At 41.2% G+C, this 20,713-nt stretch overlaps 1 long non-coding RNA gene across 2 annotated transcripts in view; it reads right to left on the bottom strand.

Annotated features, from left to right (window-relative positions):
- The window catches only part of LOC133540350 (uncharacterized), a 145,802-nt gene that overhangs the window by 101,372 nt on the left and 23,717 nt on the right, over nt 1-20,713 (bottom strand). For both annotated transcript variants that reach the window (XR_009803604.1, XR_009803603.1), the window contains one exon: nt 750-829. This is a non-coding gene — a long non-coding RNA (uncharacterized LOC133540350). The remainder of the gene's footprint in view (nt 1-749; nt 830-20,713) is intronic.

The raw sequence follows: 20,713 nt of genomic DNA, 5'->3' as shown, positions 1-20,713 counted from the left end.
AATAAGCTTTATAAAAAAAAAATATATATATATATATATATATATATATATATATATATATATATATATTTTTTGGGGTGTATGATCAGTTTAACATCCAGTTACAAGTATGATGTTATGATTGGGTGTAGTAAAAGCCTTGAAATTAAATTGAGACGGCAAACATTTGGCATTCACGAACAAGAATATACAAAACCAAAAAACCCTAGTTTCAGTTTGGAATCCCAGCTACCAAACGACTCGGCAGTGGGTGTCAGCCTCTGCAGCGTCTGAAAATGCCCTCAAGTCAGATGCAACCTTCTGTTTTACGTCTCAAGACAATAAATCAGATTCCATGTGTGAATGTTATCTACATCTGTGCGTGTGTGAGATGCATTGAGGGTAGGAGAGACATTGAAAGATGGTGGGTGGGAGTGCAAATAATAATAAAAAAACCTGCCAGTCCTGCCTGAGGCTGGCGTGTATAACACTCGGCGCTGATGGAAACATGGCATGTGACGCAATGAATCAATTCCATCCTCACTAGCTCATTTTAAACACATTTAGGTAACGTTTCTATTTTTCTGTCAATAATGCCTACACAATGTGACAAGTTCAATATAGGGTGAATTTCTTATTTTTTGGGCTGGGATGGTCTGGGTACTTAAGGTTATAGTATTAAAATATGTAAACTATATATTTATATTGCAGTTTCCTCCTAGTTGACTGTGCTATTCCCATTTGTCCTAAGGATGGCAGTGTTGCTTTACCGTTTCAGCCTCTCTCTCACTTCTGTGGCCTGCAGTCACCTCCACCAAATTAGCAGTGAATTGAGGGAATCGTGCATCACCTGCAATGAAACATAAGATATTTTATATACAGACTTCCATGGTGGGATTTATTAAATGTATTGACGAGCATTAGTTAATTCAGTGTGGATGTGTTGTCTAAATCAGAGGTTCTCAACCTTTTTACAGTGACTTAATTCAAGTACCCCCTAATCAGAGCAAAGCATTTTTGGTTTAAAAAAAATAGATAAAGAAGTAAAATACAGCACTATGTCATCAGTTTCTGATTCATTAAATTGTATAACTGTGCAAAAATATTGCTCATTTGTAGTGGTCTTTCTTGAACTATTTGGAAAAAAATAAGATATAAAAATAACTAAAAACTTGTTGAACAATAAACACGTGATTCAATTATAACATAGAAGTAATCATCGACTTAAAGTGCCCTCTTTGGGGATTGTAATACAGATCCATCTGGATTCATCAACTTAATTCTAAACATTTCTTCACAAAAAAAGAAATGTTTAACACCTGTCAGGTTCAAACCCTGATGACATCTATTAATCAGACAAGAAGCAAGGAACCATGCAGAGACAAAGTTCAATTTAGCTCATGAGGAGAACGCATGGCGCTGCACACTTAGTCACAGTCACCGCCCTTCGCTCTAAGGTTCAGCTCCCGCGTCCCTCTTTTTAGTCAGAGTTCCATAGAATGCTGAATAAAACAAAGATAACATCTGTGGCTGAGGCCACCCCTTTAGACAATAAGTTTTGTCCTTGCGTAGATTAGAAAAAGTAACTTGAGTACAATAGCTAATACCTACCTAAAGCAACAGACTTCAAGCATACTAAATTTAGTGTGATATGGTATACATAATTGGTTTCCTGTGGACGGGACTCTCGCTGCTGTCTTGGATCCGCTTGAACTGAACTCTCGCGGCTGTGTTGGAGCCACTATGGATTGAACTTTCACAGTATCATGTTAGACCCGCTCGACATCCATTGCATTCGGTCCCCTAGAGAGGGGGGGTTGCCCACATCTGAGGTCCTCTCCAAGGTTTCTCATAGTCAGCATTGTCACTGGCGTCCCACTGGATGTGAATTCTCCCTGCCCACTGGGTGTGAGTTTTCCTTGCCCTTTTGTGGGTTCTTCCGAGGATGTTGTAATCGTAATGATTTGTGCAGTCCTTTGAGACATTTGTGATTTGGGGCTATATAAATAAACATTGATTGATTGATTGATAATTATTCTAACACATCAATATTTATGGAACATGTCCACAAAAAATCTAGCTGTCAACACTGAATATTGCATTGTTGCATTTCTTTTCACAGTTTATGAACCTACATTCATATTTTGTTGAAGTATTATTCAATAAATATATTCATAAAGAATGTTTGAATTGTTGCTATTTTTAGAATATTTAAAAAAAAATCTCACGTTCCCCTTGGCATACCTTCAAGTACCTCCAGGGGTACGCGTAACTCCATTTGAGAACCCCTGGTCTAAATCCTTCCAAAAATGCCTTTATTTTCTTCAATTATAACAAATAATTTAACCGTTCACATAAGTAAGATCAAACCTGATAATGTAACAATCCTGATATAGATTTTACTGTAATTGGCCTACAATTAAGTTTCTAAAAGCAGTGAAATGTTCAAAATTTAATTGAGTCTCATGATGACTATATTAATGTCTGGAAAATATAAGGTTATATTATTATAAATAGTAAATGGGTTATACTTTGTATAGCGCTTTTCTACCTTCAAGGTACTCAAAGCGCTTTGACACTAATTCCACATTCACCCATTCACACACACATTCACACACTTATAGGATTGGTCTTTATTGTCATTGAACAAGTACAACAAAACTTAGTTTTTAGCACAAACCCGTTGAAGGTTAGACAAACAAACAGTGTACAGGGTTACGGAACAAGAACGCTGATGGGTCGCCGTAAGGCGCCCCGTAAAAGATGAGGAAAGGGTAAACGCTGGGGAAGGATGAATAGCAAAATACAATCTAGACTGGGCTTCTAAGGGGGCCCAGTCTGGAGTGGGAAAAAAAACCTCCATAGCAAAGCTCGAGATATCCAGCAACAGAGGGAAGTGAGTTCGGGGTCACTATGGTAGGCCGCAGCTCTCAGGCGCTGACCATCCATTCATCACCCCTATGAGATTTGTGTTGAGTTGGAGGGGTGGGGTGTGTATGTATGGCGTATATTTTTGTGGATGTGTGTGTGTGTGTGTGTAAGCCCGTATTTTGTCTCTGTTCCGCGGCCTTGATGTATTGTGCAGTCGCTAGTCCAAAGTCAACAACAACAGGTGTGTGTCCATGAGAGACAAGAAGGGAGTTTGTTTGTGTCTTCGCCGCACTGTCCTTCGGGAGAGTCTCGAAGCCAGGGAAACAATCCAAGTTAGAATGTTTTGAAAGCGGGTGAAAATAAAATTTGCTTTTCATTCTGAATTGTCTATGACTGGTCCTAGAAAAACTGCAGGGTAGACAGTCCGATGTGATCCTGATGGCGGGAGATCTAACCACGAACCATCAGGAGCAAGGGTGAAGTGTCTCGCTCAAGGACACAACGAACGTGACGAGGTTGGTAGAAGGTGGGGATTGAACCAAGAACCCTCAGGTTTGCTGGCACGGCCACGCCGTACCGTATATTAATTAATTAATCTTCTTTTTTTTTATATTTCATGACATTTTAATTTGAGGAAATGGTAACTTACTCAAGCAAACACCCCCCCAAAAAACTATACAGTATAATGTTGGGTCCAGAAGTATTTGGGCCGTTTTTTTAAGATTTTAATTATGATTTTGCTCTCAACAGCACCGCAGCGGAGTTGAGATTAAAACGTTGAAAAAGTGTTTCATGTGCAGACTATCAAACGGTCTTCACTTTCCGCACAGCATCGCGGAGAAAAAGTATACATTATGAAAATTAATTTGCATTTGAACCGCTGAGCTGTCCGATAAACGTGTTACAAGACGGTTTTGCAGGAATTTAGTCCATAAAAGACTTAAAATAGACTTGTTTTCATTGGCTACCAGTTAAATTCCGCGTTGAGTTTAAGATTTTAGTCCTGTCATTCCGTGCATTGCATGGGACTTCAGGCCAGGGTCTTATAAAGATCCCAAAAACTTGTTTTAATACCCGTAGAGACCTGGAGTTCCAGGCTGTAGCTCCCAGACTCTGGAACAATTTGCACCAGTTCCTCCGGGATCTTGACTGTGTTGCAACTTTTAAGAAACATTTGAAAACGTCACTTTTAAGTAAAGCGTTTAGTTGATGCACCTTTTAACTCTGCATTTTTAATCCACTTTATTGATTAGACCGGGCTCCTAAGGGGGCCCAGTCTGGAGTGGGAAAAAAACCTCCATAGCAAAGCACATATACATATTACAATGATGTTTCCTCTGTTGTTTTAATTGAATTGTTTTACTTCACCTATGTTTTTTACGGCGCTGTAGAGAGGCGTAGCCGGCGAACGAGCAGCGGGGCAGGGCACGCCAGAGCCCTGCCCAAGATGGCGGCAAGGATGTGGAGAGGCGGGGCGTGCCGGGATCGACGCCACAATCTGATTCAGGTGCATGGACCGCGCACCGGCACACGATTGACTTATCTCCTCACACTGCTAAAAGGGGAGAAGGAGGAGAGATCGGGGCGGAAGGAGGTGGAGAGTCCGAAGCAGTGGCTGAAGAGCCACAGAACGCAAGACACGAGAGACGAAGACGCGGTCGGCTGAAAAACCACCGAGGAGTGAGCAGCGGAGAAGGAGCTGAAAAGCGACCGGACCGGAAGGACATAATCGAGCAGGTTTGACTCTCGTTTATATTTCAATAAAGACAGTTTCTAGCGCCGTATCCGCTCGCTTCTCGTCTCTCGTGTCTTAAGTTATGTTGCTCTCCAGCCACTGCTTCGGACTCTCCACTTCCTTCCGCCCCGATCTCTCCTCCTTCTCCCCTTTTATACAATGTGAGGAGATAAGTCAATCGGACTTTTCAAATTGGACTTTTCAAATTTCCCACTAATTTTAAAACATCGAACACATCACGATAACGTAACCAACATTCGTCAGATGCTCCTAATTATTATTATGAGCAACTTACGAAGCCCAGTATTGAGTTACTCAGTAATTAATTATAATAATGTTTAATAATGATTCCATTGTTATTTATTACTTAGTAGCAGTGACGTGCGGTGAAGTTCATGGCTGGTGAGGCACTGACTTCATCACAGTCAGATTTATAAACATATGAACCCTATAGAGTATCTTATTCACCATTTGATTGGCAGCAGTTAACAGGTTATGTTTAAAAGCTCATACCAGAATTCTTCCCTGCTTGGCACTCGGCATCAAGGGTTGGATTCGGGGGTTAAATCACCAAAAATAATTCCCGGCCGCTGCTCCTCACTGCTCCCCTCACCTCCCAGGGGGTGAACAAGGGGATGGGTCAAATGCAGAGGACAAATTTCACCACACCTAGTGTGTGTGTGACAATCATTGCTACTTTAACTTAATGTAGCAGGTACTTTAGCTATTATAGTATAATATAAATAAATAACACTTATTATTATCATTATTAGCGATAATACTGCTAACATTAACAATATTAAATAATCACATGTATGTACACAATAACAAACACGCCAGTACACAATGTTGTCACTATGACAGGTGTAACAACGCTGTAGCATTAGTGTTCAATCATTGTCTTTACTGTAGCATAAAAATGCAGATGGCCTTAAAACGCCACAACAGTCAGGCACCATATGTAAGTACCCAAAATAAAGACTCGACATAAATATAAATTCAATCGGATCAGAAACATTGGAGGAAACAGGATTAAAACCCAATGCTAACCCCCCATTGAAAATACATGGGTACGGCTAGTAGATACTATTAGCAAACAAATTCACTTACCAACTCGGCGTAATATCTCAACATCGACACACTCTTTCGTCGCAACTCGGCCCTGATGGTCGGCACCTATGAGTTTACAATTAGTTGTAAAATTTTGGACGTTTTTTTTTACGATACCGGCGTAAAACATACCGGCTTCGGCCTAGCCGAGTAGTGCAAGAATGATCTCTGGGATCACTAGCGCCCAGCAGTTTTATGATTGCCCGGCACAAGAAAAACGTTACACACATACAGTTGTTGACAAAATACACTGTACGTTATATACCTCAGCTAACTAAACTTCGGAAATGTATAATATAATTCATACAGCAATACGGTCTCACTGCACAGCAGGCCATCAGTTAGCCGAGTCATTGCGCAATCATGTTGACGGGGAGGCTCAGCTGGCTGTGACTCACCGCAAGTAATTCTCAGTATTTGAACGGCTAATGTGAAAATTAAGCGATTTTGAATAAAAAGATAATTTAAAACTGGTGAAGTTAAATGGAAAATAACTTTATAGTAGAGATGCACGGTTTGTGGTCTCATCCGCGGATCGGGCGGGTGACATGACGAAAAATTAGATTTTATTAGATTCGGGCGGGTGGCGGTTGAACCATCCGGAAATATTTGATATACATGGTTCTGGGATCGGTATCCTTTATCATTCAAAGAGCCATTCAAGACCCGTGTCACAAAGCGAAGAAGACAATTGGAGACGCTATTATTCTCTTGATTGACTGCCGGCAATGGTTGTAATATAAACAATTTTAACACTCTTTTTATTATTTGCCACGCTGTGAAGCCACACCAAACAAGATTAACAAACACATTTCGGGAGAACATCCTCCCAGTCACACAACATAAACGCAACACAACAAATACCCGGAATCCTTTGTATCCATGCCAATTCCTGACTATTTTATACGGATACAAAGGATTCTGGGTATTTGTTGTGTTGCGTTTATGTTGTGCTACTGTGAGGATGTTCTTCCGAAATGTGTTTGTTAATCTTGTTTGGTGTGGCTTCACAGCGTGGTGCATATTAGTAGGTGTTAAAGTTGTTTATATCACAACCATCAGTGTACTCTGTATCACCCAGTATGCCTTTCAATCTTATACGTGTGATTGCGGAAGCTGCACACAACATGTTGCCGGACTAACATTCGGTTTGTATATGTTGTTGAAGGTGTCAAAGGCAATGGCTTCACAGCACGCCCATATTCTTGTCATCAGGATGAGCGCCATTGGATATTCGCGAGAATGTTAGCGGATCCCGTTGTCTTCATTACTCTGTGAAGCGGGTTTAAATAGCTCTGTGAGTGGTAAAAGTGGGGCGGGTGGCGGGCGGTTGCGGTTCTGATAAAATGTTGGTTCGGGTGGATGAGGACTTTGGTGATGCGGTTGCGGATGATATAATTGCCTATCCGCGCATCTCTACTTTATAATATAATTACTGTATATATATAACAATATAATTATTTTGTTTTCTTTTTACATTTTTTTCTTTCCACTGCTTAGTAGTACTTGAACGTGTCATAATGTGGGTTTAATCAGGTCTATTTTCATACAAAAGGTGCACTGGATTACAGGGCGCATTATAGGAGAGGCATGTCGGGCATCTTGAGGATGCGATCTCCCACTAGATTGTTTGCTAACAACAGAGAGAGAAAGTTGTGTGAAAAATAGACGCTGACATGGGGGGGTTGGCGAGGAACAGTCGTGTGGTAAATGTGGTAGCTACAAGGCTTATGAAGGCCTGATTGCAAAGTGCAGTCAAGTGAGGAATTGTGGCTCCGCACCCGGAACAGCAAGAACGGGCTCTGCAGAAGAGAAAAGGTTAAATGTTTCAGACACTGGCAGTGCATGCTGCAGACAGAAGCATGACATTGCCGAGTCTGCAACCGAACATGACGTCACGTGCAACAAAAGTAATGGAAAAATGGTACTGATTAAAAGACATCAAGGCCTGGATGGCCTTAAATTTCTTAACGGGGAACATAATCACCAGACCTATGCAAGCGTCAATATATACCTTGATGGTGAAGAAAAAAGACCATATATATTTTTTTTACCGATTTCCGAACTCTAAATGGGTGAATTTTGGCGAATTAAATGCCTTTCTGTTTATCGCTCTGGTGGCGATGACGTCAGAACGTGACGTCACCGAGGTAATACAGCCGCCATTTTCATTTTCAACACAATACAAACACCGGGTCTCAGCTCTGTTATTTTTCGTTTTTTCGACTATTTTTTGGAACCTTGGAGACATCATGCCTCGTCGGTGTGTTGTCGGAGGGTGTAACGACACTAATAGGGAGGGATTCAAGTTGCACCACTGGCAAGAAATCTGCCGCCAGACCCCCATTGAATGTGCTGTAGTGTCTTCACATTTGACCGGCGATGACAGACATGGCACAGAGATGTATGGATAACCTGCAGATGCATTTACAACGATAAAGTCAACGAAATCACAAAGGTGAGTTTTGTTAATGTTGAATTATGTGCTAATCAGACATATTTGGTCGCAGTGTGACTGCCAGCTAATCAATGCTAACATGCTACGCTAATCGATGCTAACATGCTATTTACCGGCAATGACAGACATGGCACAGAGATGTATGGATAACCTGCAGATGCATTTACAACGATAAAGTCAACGAAATCACAAAGGTGAGTTTTGTTAATGTTGACTTATGTGCTAATCAGACATATTTGGTTGCAGTGTGACTGCCAGCTAATCAATGCTAACATGCTACGCTAATCGATGCTAACATGCTACGCTAATCGATGCAATAATGCTATTTACCGCCGGCGATGACAGACATGGCACAGAGATGTATGAATAACCTGCAGATGCATTTGCAATGATAAAGTCAACACAATCACAATGGTGAGTTTTGTTGATGTTGACTTATGTGCTAATCAGACATATTTGGTCGCAGTGTGACTGCCAGCTAATCAATGCTAACATACTACGCTAATCAATGCTAACATGCTATTTACCGGTGATGACAGACATGGCAGGGAGATGTATGGATAACCTGTAGATGCATTTGCAACGATAAAGTCAACGAAATCACAAAGGTGAGTTTTGTTGATGTTGACTTATATGCTAATCAGACATATTTGGTCGCAGCGTGACTGCCAGCTAATCGATGCTGACATGCTATTTACCGGCGGTGCTAAAGCAGACATGGCACAGAGATGCATGGATAACCTGTAGATGCATTTGCAACGATAAAGTCAACGAAATCACAAAGGTGAGTTTTGTTGATGTTGACTTATGTGCTAATCAGACATATTTGGTTGCGGCGTGACTGCCTGCTAATCGATGCTAACATGCTATGCTAATCGATGCTAACATGTTATTTACCGGCGATGACAGACTTGGCACAGAGATGTATGGATAACCTGCAGATGCATTTGCAACGATAAAGTCAACGAAATCACAAAGGTGAGTTTTGTTGATGTTGACTTATGTGCTAATCAGACATATTTGGTCGCAGTGTGACTGCCAGCTAATCGATGCTAACATGCTATTTACCGGCGGTGCTAAAGCAGACATGGCACAGAGATGTATGGATAACCTGCAGATGCATTTGCAACTATATTACGTTTCCTTCCACCCACATTTAATGCGAAAAAAACACTTGCCAATCAACGGATTTAAGTTGCTCCAGTGTCATGAGATGCGAAAGTCCTGATCGTTTGGTCCGCACATTTTACCGGCGATGCTAACACAGCTATTCGGCCATGCTATGGCTATGAATAGCGTCAATAGCTATTCGCTCAATAGCTTCAGTTTCTTCTTCAATACTTTCACACTCCAACCATCCGTTTCAATACATGCGTAATCTGTTGAATCGCTTAAACTGCTGAAATCCGAGTCTGAATCCGAGCTAATGTCGCTATATCTTGCTGTGGTATTCCCATTGTTTGTTTACATTGGCAGCACTGTGTGACGTCACAGGGAAATGGATAGTGGTTTCGAAGATAGCGAAAATAAGGCACTTTAAAGCTTTATTTAGGGATAATCCCAGACCGGTAAAATTTTGAAAAAAACTTCAAAAAATACAACAAGCCACTGGGAACTGATTTTTTATTGTTTTTAACCCTTTTGAAATTGTGATAATGTTCCCCTTTAAATTTCAATGAAAAGAAGACAGAGGTAGTAGTGTTTGGACCTGGTGATACCTGTGACTTTGGCCCCTTGGCTTTGTACGTAAACGTGGTCACCAACCTGGGCTTTCGTGTTGACAGTGTTTTTAAATAAGACCATCAGAGGTGAAAGCCAAGGTTAAAAACCTTCTTTCTTGACAAGAGTTTGAGACAGTAATCCATGCCTTTATCACATATCGGCTGGATTACTGTATTTTGGAATAATCAATCCTCCCTCTCATGTCTGCAGCTGGTCCAAAATGCAGCTGGCCAATTTTTAACTAACACAAGAAAAAGAGAGCACATTACCCCTGTTTTGGCCTCCCTCCACTGTGTCTTTTAGAGTCCATTTTAAAATGATTTTAGTCGTTTTTAAATCCTTACGTGGTCTTGCCCTACCTTACCGCTCTGAGCGGCTCCACCTCTAGGCCCCCACCCGGTCCCTCAGGTCAGCTGATCCTGGAGGTACCCAAATCAAAGTGCAAGCTTCGAGGGGACTCTGGGGACAGGGGACTCTATTGCGAGTCCCAAACTCTGGAACCATCTCCCTCTCCATGTGAGACAGGACCCTTCTTTGGCTACTTCTAAGACCCTTCTTACAACCCATTTTTATTCACTGGCTTTTAACCCAGCATTACACTTTTAACGGTTTTTAACTTTTCAATTGCTTTTTAGCTGACAAATTGTTCTTAGGATAAATTGTATTTGCTTTTTCGATGTGTACTTCTGTTTTAAATGTTATTTTTTTTGTCTGTCCTTTGAAGTGTACAGCCCTTTGTTCGGCAACTATGGTTGTTTTTTAAGGGCTTTATAAATAAAGTTGGTATGGTATGGTAAGGTAAATCTATGCGACTGGTAGTACCAACGAAAATTATCCCCATTTGCGCTCGTGAAAAACGAACGTCAACAATGTAGATCCAATTGACTTGGCGGTAACTATAACTACTTTTTCGCCTAATTTTAGTGCCACTAAATTACAAACCCCGTTTCCATATGAGTTGGGAAATTATGTTAGATGTAAATATAAACAGAATACAATGATTTGCGAATCATTTTCAACCCATATTCAGTTGAATATGCTACAAAGACAACATATTCGATGTTCAAACTGATGAACATTTTTTTGTGTGCAAATAAACATTAACTTTAGAATATGATGCCAGCAACACGTGACAAAGAAGTTGGGAAATGTGGTAATAAATACTGATAAAGTTGAGGAATGCTCATCAAACACTTATATGGAACATCCCAAAGGTGTGCAGGCTAATTGGGAACAGGTGGGTGCCATGATTGGGTATAAAAGCAGCTTTCATGAAATGCTAAGTAATTCACAAACAAGGATGGGGTGAGGGTCACCACTTTGTAAGCAAAATGTCGAACAGTTTTAGAACAACATTTCTCAACGAGCTATTGCAAGGAATTTAGGGATTTTACCATCTATGGTCCGTAAAATCATCGAAAAGTTCAGAGAATCTGGAGAAATCACTGCACGTAAGCGATGGTATTACGAACTTTTGATCCCTCAGGCGGTACTGCAGCAAACACCGACATCAGTATGTAAAGGATATCACCACATGGGCTCAGGAACACTTCATAAAACCACTGTCAGTAACTACAGTTGGTCGTTACATCTGTAAGTGCGAGTTAAAACTCTACTATGCAAAGCCAAACCCATTTATCAACAATATCCTGAAAGTGGGCCCAAGCTCATCTAAAATCAACTGATGCAAAGTGGAAAGGTGTTCTGTGGTCTGACAAATCCACATTTCAAATTATTTTTGGAAACAGAGGATGTGGTGTCCTCCAGAACAAAGATGAAAATGACCATTCTGATTGTTATAGGCGCAAAGTTCAAAAGCCAGCATCTGTGATGGTATGGGGGTGTATTAGTGCCCAAGGCATGGGTAACTTACACATCTGTGAAGGCACCATTAATGCTTAAAGGTCCATACAGGTTTTGGAACAACATATGTTGTCATCCAAGCGGCGTTATCATGGACGCCCCTGCTTATTTCAGCAAGACAAGTGTTACAACAGCGTGGGTTCGTAAAAAAAGAGTGTGGGTACTTTCCTGGCCCGCCTGCATTCCATACATGTCTGTCATCGAAAATGTGTGGCGCATTATGAGGGTAAAATACGACAGCGGAGACCCCGGACTGTTGAACGACTGAAGCTCTACATAAAACAAGAATGGGAAAGAATTCCACTTTCAAAGCTTCAATAATTAGTTTCCTTCAGTTCCCAAAAGTTAATTGAGGGTTGTTAAAAGAAAAGGTGATGTAACACAGTGGTGAACATGCCCTTTCCCAACTACTTTGGCACGTGTTGCAGCCATCAAATTCTAAGTTAAATTTTATTTGCAAAAAAAAATAAAGTTTATGATTCTGAACATCAAATATCTTGTCTTTGTAGTGCATTCAACTAAATATGGGTTGAAAATAAATTGCAAATCATTGTATTACGTTTATATTTACATCTAACACAATTTCCCAACTCATATGGAAACTGGGTTTGTAGTATAGTAATTAAAAAAAGACCGCACAATGTGTCTGGTACACAGTATAAGGTTACAAGATGTGCATTTATAGTGCCGTGTACCCAGCTGTGGACTCACACACAAAATTAATGCCTTATTTGACTTAGTGCAGGGGTCGGCAACCTTTACCACTCAAAGAGCCATTTCGACCCGTTTCACAAAATGAGGAAGACAATGGGAGCCGCAACTATTCTCGCCAATATCTGCTGGTGGTCACCCAGATGACAAGAATAAGGGCGTGCTATGAAGCCATTGCCTTGAACACCCTCTACAACATGTACAAACTGCTTGCCAGTCCAGCAACATGTTCTGAGAGGCTTCCGCAGATGCACGCACACGACTGGAAGGCATACTGGGTGACACAGAGTACACTGACGGTTGTGATATAAACAACTTTAACACTCCTACTAATATGCGCCACATTGCGAACCAACACAAAAGAAGAATGACAAACACATTTCGTGAGAAAATCTTCACAGTAACACAACATAAACGCAACACAACAAATGCCCAGAATCCTTTGCATCCATGAAAAATACTGACTATATTATACAACATGGGTGTCAAACTCCGGCCTGCGGGCCAATTTTGGCCCGATTTTCCCGACAGACTCCCGAAGTTCAGTGTCCCTCCCGAATTTCATCCGGGACATCAATATTTGGGGTGGGCTTTAAAGGCACTGCCTTTGGCGTTCTCTACAACCTGTCTCCACGTCCGCTTTTCCTCCATACAAACAGCTTGCTGGCCCAGTCACATATTATATATGCGGCTTACACACACACACAAGTGAATGCAAGGCATACTTGGTCAACAGCCATACAGGTCACACTGAGGGTGGCCGTAAAAAAAACTTTAATACTGTTACAAATATGCGCCACACTGTGAACCCACACCAAACAAGAATGACACATTTCGGGAGAACATCCGCACCATAACACAACAGGACAAGTACCCAGAACGCCTTGCAGCACTAACTCTTCCGGGACGCTACAATATACACCCCCCGCTATCACCAAACCCCGTCTACTTCAACCCCACCGCCGAAAAGAGGCATTCAATTTTTATTTCAATTTTATTTGATATGCCATTGATATTTTTGAATTATTATTATTATTTGAAACTCGATTTTGCATGTCACTATAAAGTTATATAAGCCTTGCTTGTTCAATATTCAATGCAAAACTTGTTTGGGTCCCTATTAAAAGGTTAATTTGTTCAACCTCCGCCCGGGGCTTTGTTCGGTTTTAAATTTTGGCCCACTCTGTATTTGAGTTTAACACCCGTTATACACCGTGAGAGCACCAAACCCCGCCCACCTCTACCACGCAGGGAGGGGGGGGGGGGTCGCAGGGTGTATAACATAGTCAGGTTTTGTCACGGATGCAAAGGATTCTGGGTATTTGTTGTGTTGCGTTTATGTTGTGTTACCGTGAGGATTTTCTCCCGAAATGTGTTTGTCATTCTTCTTTTGAGTGGGTTCACAATGTGGCGCATATTAGTAGGAGTGTTAAAGTTTTTTATATCACAACCGTCGGTGTACTCTGTGTCACCCAGTATGCCTTGCGATCTCATACATGTGCCGATAGAAGCGGCGAAACGCATGTGTCCGGTCGGCACGCAAATAGCATTCCGTGAATGGTGGGCGCGATGGCGATCAAGAGGACATTAAGAGTAATATCATCACAACACGCCCTTAATATTGTAGTCCGAGTGAAAATCGGAGAACGTTGACTCCGGGTGATGTCCGGGAGAGGCATTGAATTCCGGAATCTCCCCGCATTAATTTGGGGGGCCGGCGATTGTGCAGCTGAGCCGCATGGCGGAGATGCGGATGAGGGGACAGGACTGCAGAGTTTGGAGGGACTGGAGGAGATGCGGATGAGGGGACAGGACTGCGGAGCTAGCACTGAGCGCTGGGACGGAGAGGCTTCGTGGTGTCTTGGCTGGGTGAGCAGGTGTCGGACACCTCAGTCTCCTTGGACGTATCATCGCTCATCCATGCGGACTGGACACTGGCCGAGAGTGGAGTCGGCTGTCCTGGTTGCTTTGTTGGGTCTGCTCCTGTCTCTGGCCATGCTCCCTCCACCCCAGCGGACGATGGCGTGGAACACCGCAGAGTCCACCACAGTGGATATGTTTCTTTTAGTTTTTATTCATAGCTGTATGTAGAAGTGTCTGCTTGTATCTGCTGCTTTAATGTCTTTAATGTCCTCTGTGTTCTTTGATGTTTGATGTTTCCCTCTTACACACATGTGTACCATGGCTATGAGTTGTTGGTTTTTTCCCTTGGCCTCAGTCTGCACCCCCTCTCCAGGGCCCAGGCTAAGACCGATTTTTATTTTATTTTATTTTAATCTTCTATTTTTTTCTCCCATTCCCTCCCCCCCCACCTTGTTTACCTGTATCTCATCTTTTTTGTAAGGGGCGCTGGAAGCCGGCAGACCCGTCAGCGATCCTGTTCTGTCTCCCTGTAATGTTTGTCTAAACTTGAAGGGGATTGTACTGAAAATTTTAATTTTCCTGAAGGAACTCTCCTGACGGAATAAATAAAGTACTATCTAATCTAATCTAATCTAATCAGAGTTGCCAAAGAGCCGCGGGTTGCCGACCACTGACTTAGTGGAAGTAAAATGACCAAGAGACTTGACAGGTCACGTAGATGGAACATGAATATTGCAGATCTGACAATAAAATCTGCACAGCCCATCTGTTTGAATGATATATGGAGAACCAGGGGACAAAGGAAGCTCTTTCATTCTTCCGGTGTGTCACTTCTATCCTATTTTTACCTTTTTGTAATGTTAATCAAAGATCAGTCTGTCGGGACACTGTCAACTTTCTGTATACGTTTGAAAAGTTACATTTCAAAGCGTTTGGTCAGAGCAACTTTAATGATTGCAATAGATTTTTTGTCTGTGTCCTAGCGCCCTTCCTAATCACCCTTCAAGCCGGCAGACATGCCAGTCCCTCTGCACACCTTGATGCTGCCAGCTCTCATGGCCCCTACCTGTCCTGATTCGCACTTTGATGTATGCTCTAGAAATAGGCATACATTGTATGCAAGAGAGCAGCATGACAAGGGCTCCCATTCCCCTTTTACTGTCTTCTCTTTGATTAATTTGCGGGTCCAAAGCAGTAACGTCCTCTGACACTAATTTCCTATGTTACATGACATCTCTGTAGTTGGGAGGACCAGAAAAGGTCCAAGGATGCTGAATTCTTTCCTGTAATAAATCATTAGACAGTTTGGTCCTGTGTGTCCTAAATGACGAATACAAATGAACTTGTCCGCTTTAATAAGACCTTCCATCACCTGAACATGTTCAGTGTGGAAGGCAAGTATTTCAAATAATAGCGGTTTTGCCCCAACTTTACAAATTCCGTGGGGTTTTTCAAAACCCCACCGTGTTGCTGCCAAAAATACCACAGTAACAAAATGTTTACCAAATGTTTTACAAACCCCGTTTCCATATTGTGTTAGATGTAAATATAAACAGAATACAATGATTTGCAAATAATTTTCAACCCATATTAAATTGAATGCACTACAAAGACAACATATTTGATGTTCAAACTAATAAACCTTTATTATTTTTTGTTTGCAAATAATAATTAACTTAGAATTTCATGGCTGCAACACGTGCCAAAGTAGTTGGGAAAGGGCATGTTCACCAATGTGTTACATCACCTTTTCTTTTAACAACACTCAAACGTTTGGAAACTGAGGAAATTAATTGTTGACACTTTGAAAGTGGAATTCTTTCCCATTCTTGCTTGATGTACAGCTTAAGTTGTTCAACAGTCGGGGGTCTTGTTGTCGTATTTTACGTTTCATAATGCGCAACAAATTTTTGATGGGTGACATGTCTGGACTGCAGGCAGGCCAGGAAAGTAACCGCACTCTTTTACTATGAAGCCACGCTGTTGTAACACCTGGCTTGGCATTGTTTTGCTGAAATAAGCAGGGGCGTCCATGACAGTGGTTTAATGAAGTGTTCCTGAGCCCATGTGGTGATATCCTTTACACACTGATGTCGGTTTTGGTTGCAGTACCGCCTGAGGGATAAAAGGTCCGTAATATCATCGCTTACGTGCAGTGATTTTTCCAGATTCTCTAAACCTTTTGATGATTTTACGGACCGTAGATGGTAAAATCCCGAAATTCCTTGCAATAGCTCGTTGAGAAAAATTCTAAAACTGTTCGACAATTTGCTTACAAAATGGTGACCCTCGCCCCGTCCTTGTTTGTGAATTACTTAGCATTTCATGGAAGCTGCTTTTATACCCAATCATGGCACCCACCTGTTCCCAATTAGCCTGCACACCTGTGGGATGTTCAGTTTGAACATCAAATATTTGTAGCATATTCAACTGAATATGGGTTGAAAAGGATTTGAAAATCATTGTATTCCGTTTATATTTACATCTAACACAATTTCCCAACTCATAAAAAAAACTGGGTTTGTAAATAAATCCATAAAATATTTAGCTATAGCAGGTTTTTAACTATTACGCTAATATTATTCTCAATGCCAGATTTCAAAGTAAATAGAGAATATGAAGATGTATGTAGGTTAAAGCGCCCCAGTTTTGCACAATTATAAAATTAATCAAACTGCCAACAAACCTTATCTCAAGTGACTGTGAGATTGACAGTTTTGAAGTTACTTTGGAGGCCAACCCAGTCAGATGGCTGACTTCAATTAGGAAACTGTGCCAGAGGAGGAAATGTGGCATCTCCCAACTTAATACAAATGAAAGAGCAGTTGGCAATAACATGGAGGGATATCAAGTGGCTCTAGCACCCTCTAACCAAGTGATTGAATCATTTCTTGATATGGAAGAATGAATGATGAGGAACAGAAAGTATTTGCACAGTATTTCCCTAAATGGGGAAATGTAAATCCGAGATCAATGTGAAATTAGAATGAACTTGCATACAGTCTGCATCATTGGATTGAAATATGATGATTGGCTGTAAGATACAAACAATAGCCTGAATGCCCTCAAATGACCTTGATTATCTGTTCTATTCCACTTTCCAACTAATACATCTGACCATAGATTGTTTGACAAGTGGCTTTTCCTGGGAGAATGAGTACTGCGACCCTGGGAGAAGGGTGATTGCTCTGTCTCAATTCACCCACGGTCGGTTTAAGGCTTATTACACAGTAATCTCTTGAAGTTTTCATCCTTCCAGGACAAGCCTTGCAGCAGAAAAACCACATAAAATTGGAGAGGAAGTCAAAGGTGAGTTTACCCACAATTTATTCAGTTATTTTACAGCGGGTAAAATCGAAAATCATGTCAAGTAGCCTTCAGTTTATCAAGCGGAGTCTTGACAGAGGTATCGGCCAGGTTCTACGTGCACAAGACACGGAATTTGACTCATACAATCTTAAAATATAATGAGCCCAACAATAGAGTTGTAGTTTGTCAAAGGTACAAACAATAGGCATTTGTGATTACACTTCCCAGGTATCGAACCACAAACCAAAACTCCGCTCTCCCGCACACTATATTTCAGACGAGCAAACACATCTGGTTGGATTTATGGACTCTAAATATTGAGTGTCAGAATTATAATTACAAGATTCCTATACATCAAGGGTCGGCAACCCGCGTCTCTTTGATCTCTCTGATTTGGCTCAGCTGCATACTTGCCGACACCCCCGAATTTTTCGGGAGGTTTCCGAATTTCGATGCCTCTCCCAGGAATCTCTCGGGGTAAATATACTCCGATATCCACCTGGACTTATTATTATTGAGGGCGTGCCGTTATGATAATGCTGTTAACTTCCTTCAAAACATGTCGTCTCGCCCGCTTTCACATCGTGCTATCTGCGTACCGACCAGTCACAGGTCGAATGCGGTCTCTGTCGACACATGCAAGTGATATAAACAATTTTAACACTCTCACTAATATGCGCCACACTGTGAACCCATACCAAACAAGAATGACAAACACATATCGGGAGAAAATCCGCACTGTAACACAACATAAACACAACTGAAAAAATACCCAGAATACCATGCATCCCTAACTCTTCCGGGCTACATTATACACCCTCCCATCCCCGCCCACCTCAACCGACGCACGGAGGGGTGGTGGGGGGATTTGTGGTAGCGGGGGTGTGTAATGTAGCCCGGAATAATTAGGGATACATGGGATTCTGGGTATTTGTTCTGTTGTGTGCGTGTTGTGTTAAAGTGCAGATGTTCTCCCGAAATGTGTTTGTCATTCTTGGGTTCACAGTGTGGCACATATTAGTAAGAGTGTTAAAGTTGTTTAAACGGGCACTCTCAGTGTGACCTGTATGGCTGTTGATCAAGTATAACTTGCAGTCACTTGCGTGTGTCAGCGGTAGCCACACACACTTTTACCGCATGCCTTGAATAAGGCAGGGGTGAGAAGAGGTTTTAAATTAATTAGCGCCCTGGCGGCTATTCAAGGAACTACGGTATTTCATTATAAATTTCAAAAGAGTGTTGTGGCTCCCATTGTTTTCTTTATTTTGTGAAACTGTTGGGATATCGCATGGCTGCAGTTGTGTGTCCCCGAGTATGCAAAAATCCAGGAGAGTTGAGTGAAGGTAAGAGGAATTTAATACACATAAGAAAATAACAAAAGCAAACATAAAGCAGTCGTGCAAAGTAACGTTCTCAACATGATATTAACTTCGAGCACTGAAGAGTGCTCGAGTGAAACATAAATAGACCTATGTTGATTGACAGCAGCTGAGGACCGCTGCCAATCAACGGCAAGTGTGACAAAAACAGTGCTCAGCGGAGTAAACAGGAAGTACGAAAAAATAAGAGCACTGAACAGGAAATAAAGTACAAAACATGAAAAACTATCAGAAATTAAGTGACAGATTGTCACAGAAACGGGTTAAAATGGCTCTTTGAGTGGTAAGGGTTGCCGACCCCTGCTATACTTTTACAAATCTGATGCATTTTATGATTATTTAGGCTTTTACTTTATATAATAACTGGTGTTTATTCCTGAGACTAACATTGGATATCATGGCATTCATAAACATGGATACATTGTTACCTGACTGCATAAAGTTCTCAGTAAACTGTCAACTGTGTAATCAGTTTATTTATGCATTTTTTAAAGTGTGTTACTATTTCATGGGTTGTTGTCACTATATGTAGATGTTAAGATTTCCTTTGCATATTGTTTTGTCAAACATTAAATATACAAAACCCAAAACCAGTGAAGTTGACACGTTGTGTATTTCATAAATAAAAAACAGAATACAATAATTACAGAGAAGCCGGCGGCGTTTCTGGATGTTGTTGATAAATGGCTTTCGCTTTGCATAGTAGAGCTTTAACTTGCACTTACAGATGTAGCGACAAACTGTATTTAGTGACAGTGGTGTTCTGAAGTGTCCCTGAGCAATGTGGTGATATCCTTTAGAGATTGATGTCGGTTTTTGATACAGTGCCGTCTGAGGGATCAAAGGTCACGGTCATTCAATGTTGGTTTCTAACCATGCCGCTTACGTGGGGGGATTTCTCCAGATTCTCTGAACCTTTTGATGATATTATGGACCGTAGATGTTGAAATCCCTAAATTTCTTGTAATTGCACAGTGAGAAACGTTGTTCTTGAACTGTTTGACTATTTGCTCACGCAGTTGTGGACAAAGGGGTGTACCTCGCCCCATCCTTTCTTGTGAAAGACTGAGCATTTTTTGGGAAGCTGTTTTTATACCCATTCATGGCACCCACTAGCCTGCAGACCTGTGGGATGTTCCAAATAAGTGTTTGATGAGCATTCCTCAACTTTAATCAGTATGTTTTGCCACCTTTCCCAACTTCTTTGTCACCTGTCATCAGTTTGAACATCAAATATGATGTCTTTGTAACATAATTAACTGAATATGGGTTGAAAAGGATTTGCAAATCATTGTATTCCGTTTATATTTACATCAAACACAATTTCCCAACTCATGTGGAAACGGGGTTTGGGAAATTGCTGCTTGACAACTAAAACACAACACATAGAAATACTTTTGTGACATCCTGGGTAATTTGTCGAAGTTAGTACTGGGCTTTGATGTGATGAACAAACGGGTTTCTGTTCTGCAAAAACTTGGTCAACTTGGCAGTCGCAGATCTGATCATTAACTTTGGTGTTAGCATATTGTGTTTTTAGTCCTTCATTATCATTCCACATTGCTCACAAGACTCACCAAAAGTGTTAGGCAAAAAAAAAATACTGAGTTACTACAGTTGCACATTATTTTCTACAAAAGTTGTTGAATTACTAACAGATTTACTCTTTATTGAATTACTGGGGAAAATAATTCAACGTTCATACATCTGGTG

This window comes from Nerophis ophidion, linkage group LG22 (genome assembly GCF_033978795.1).
Source record: "Nerophis ophidion isolate RoL-2023_Sa linkage group LG22, RoL_Noph_v1.0, whole genome shotgun sequence".
NCBI lineage: Eukaryota > Metazoa > Chordata > Actinopteri > Syngnathiformes > Syngnathidae > Nerophis > Nerophis ophidion.
Note: the sequence above shows the minus strand (reverse complement) of the source record. Positions and strands in the feature narration are given on the sequence as shown.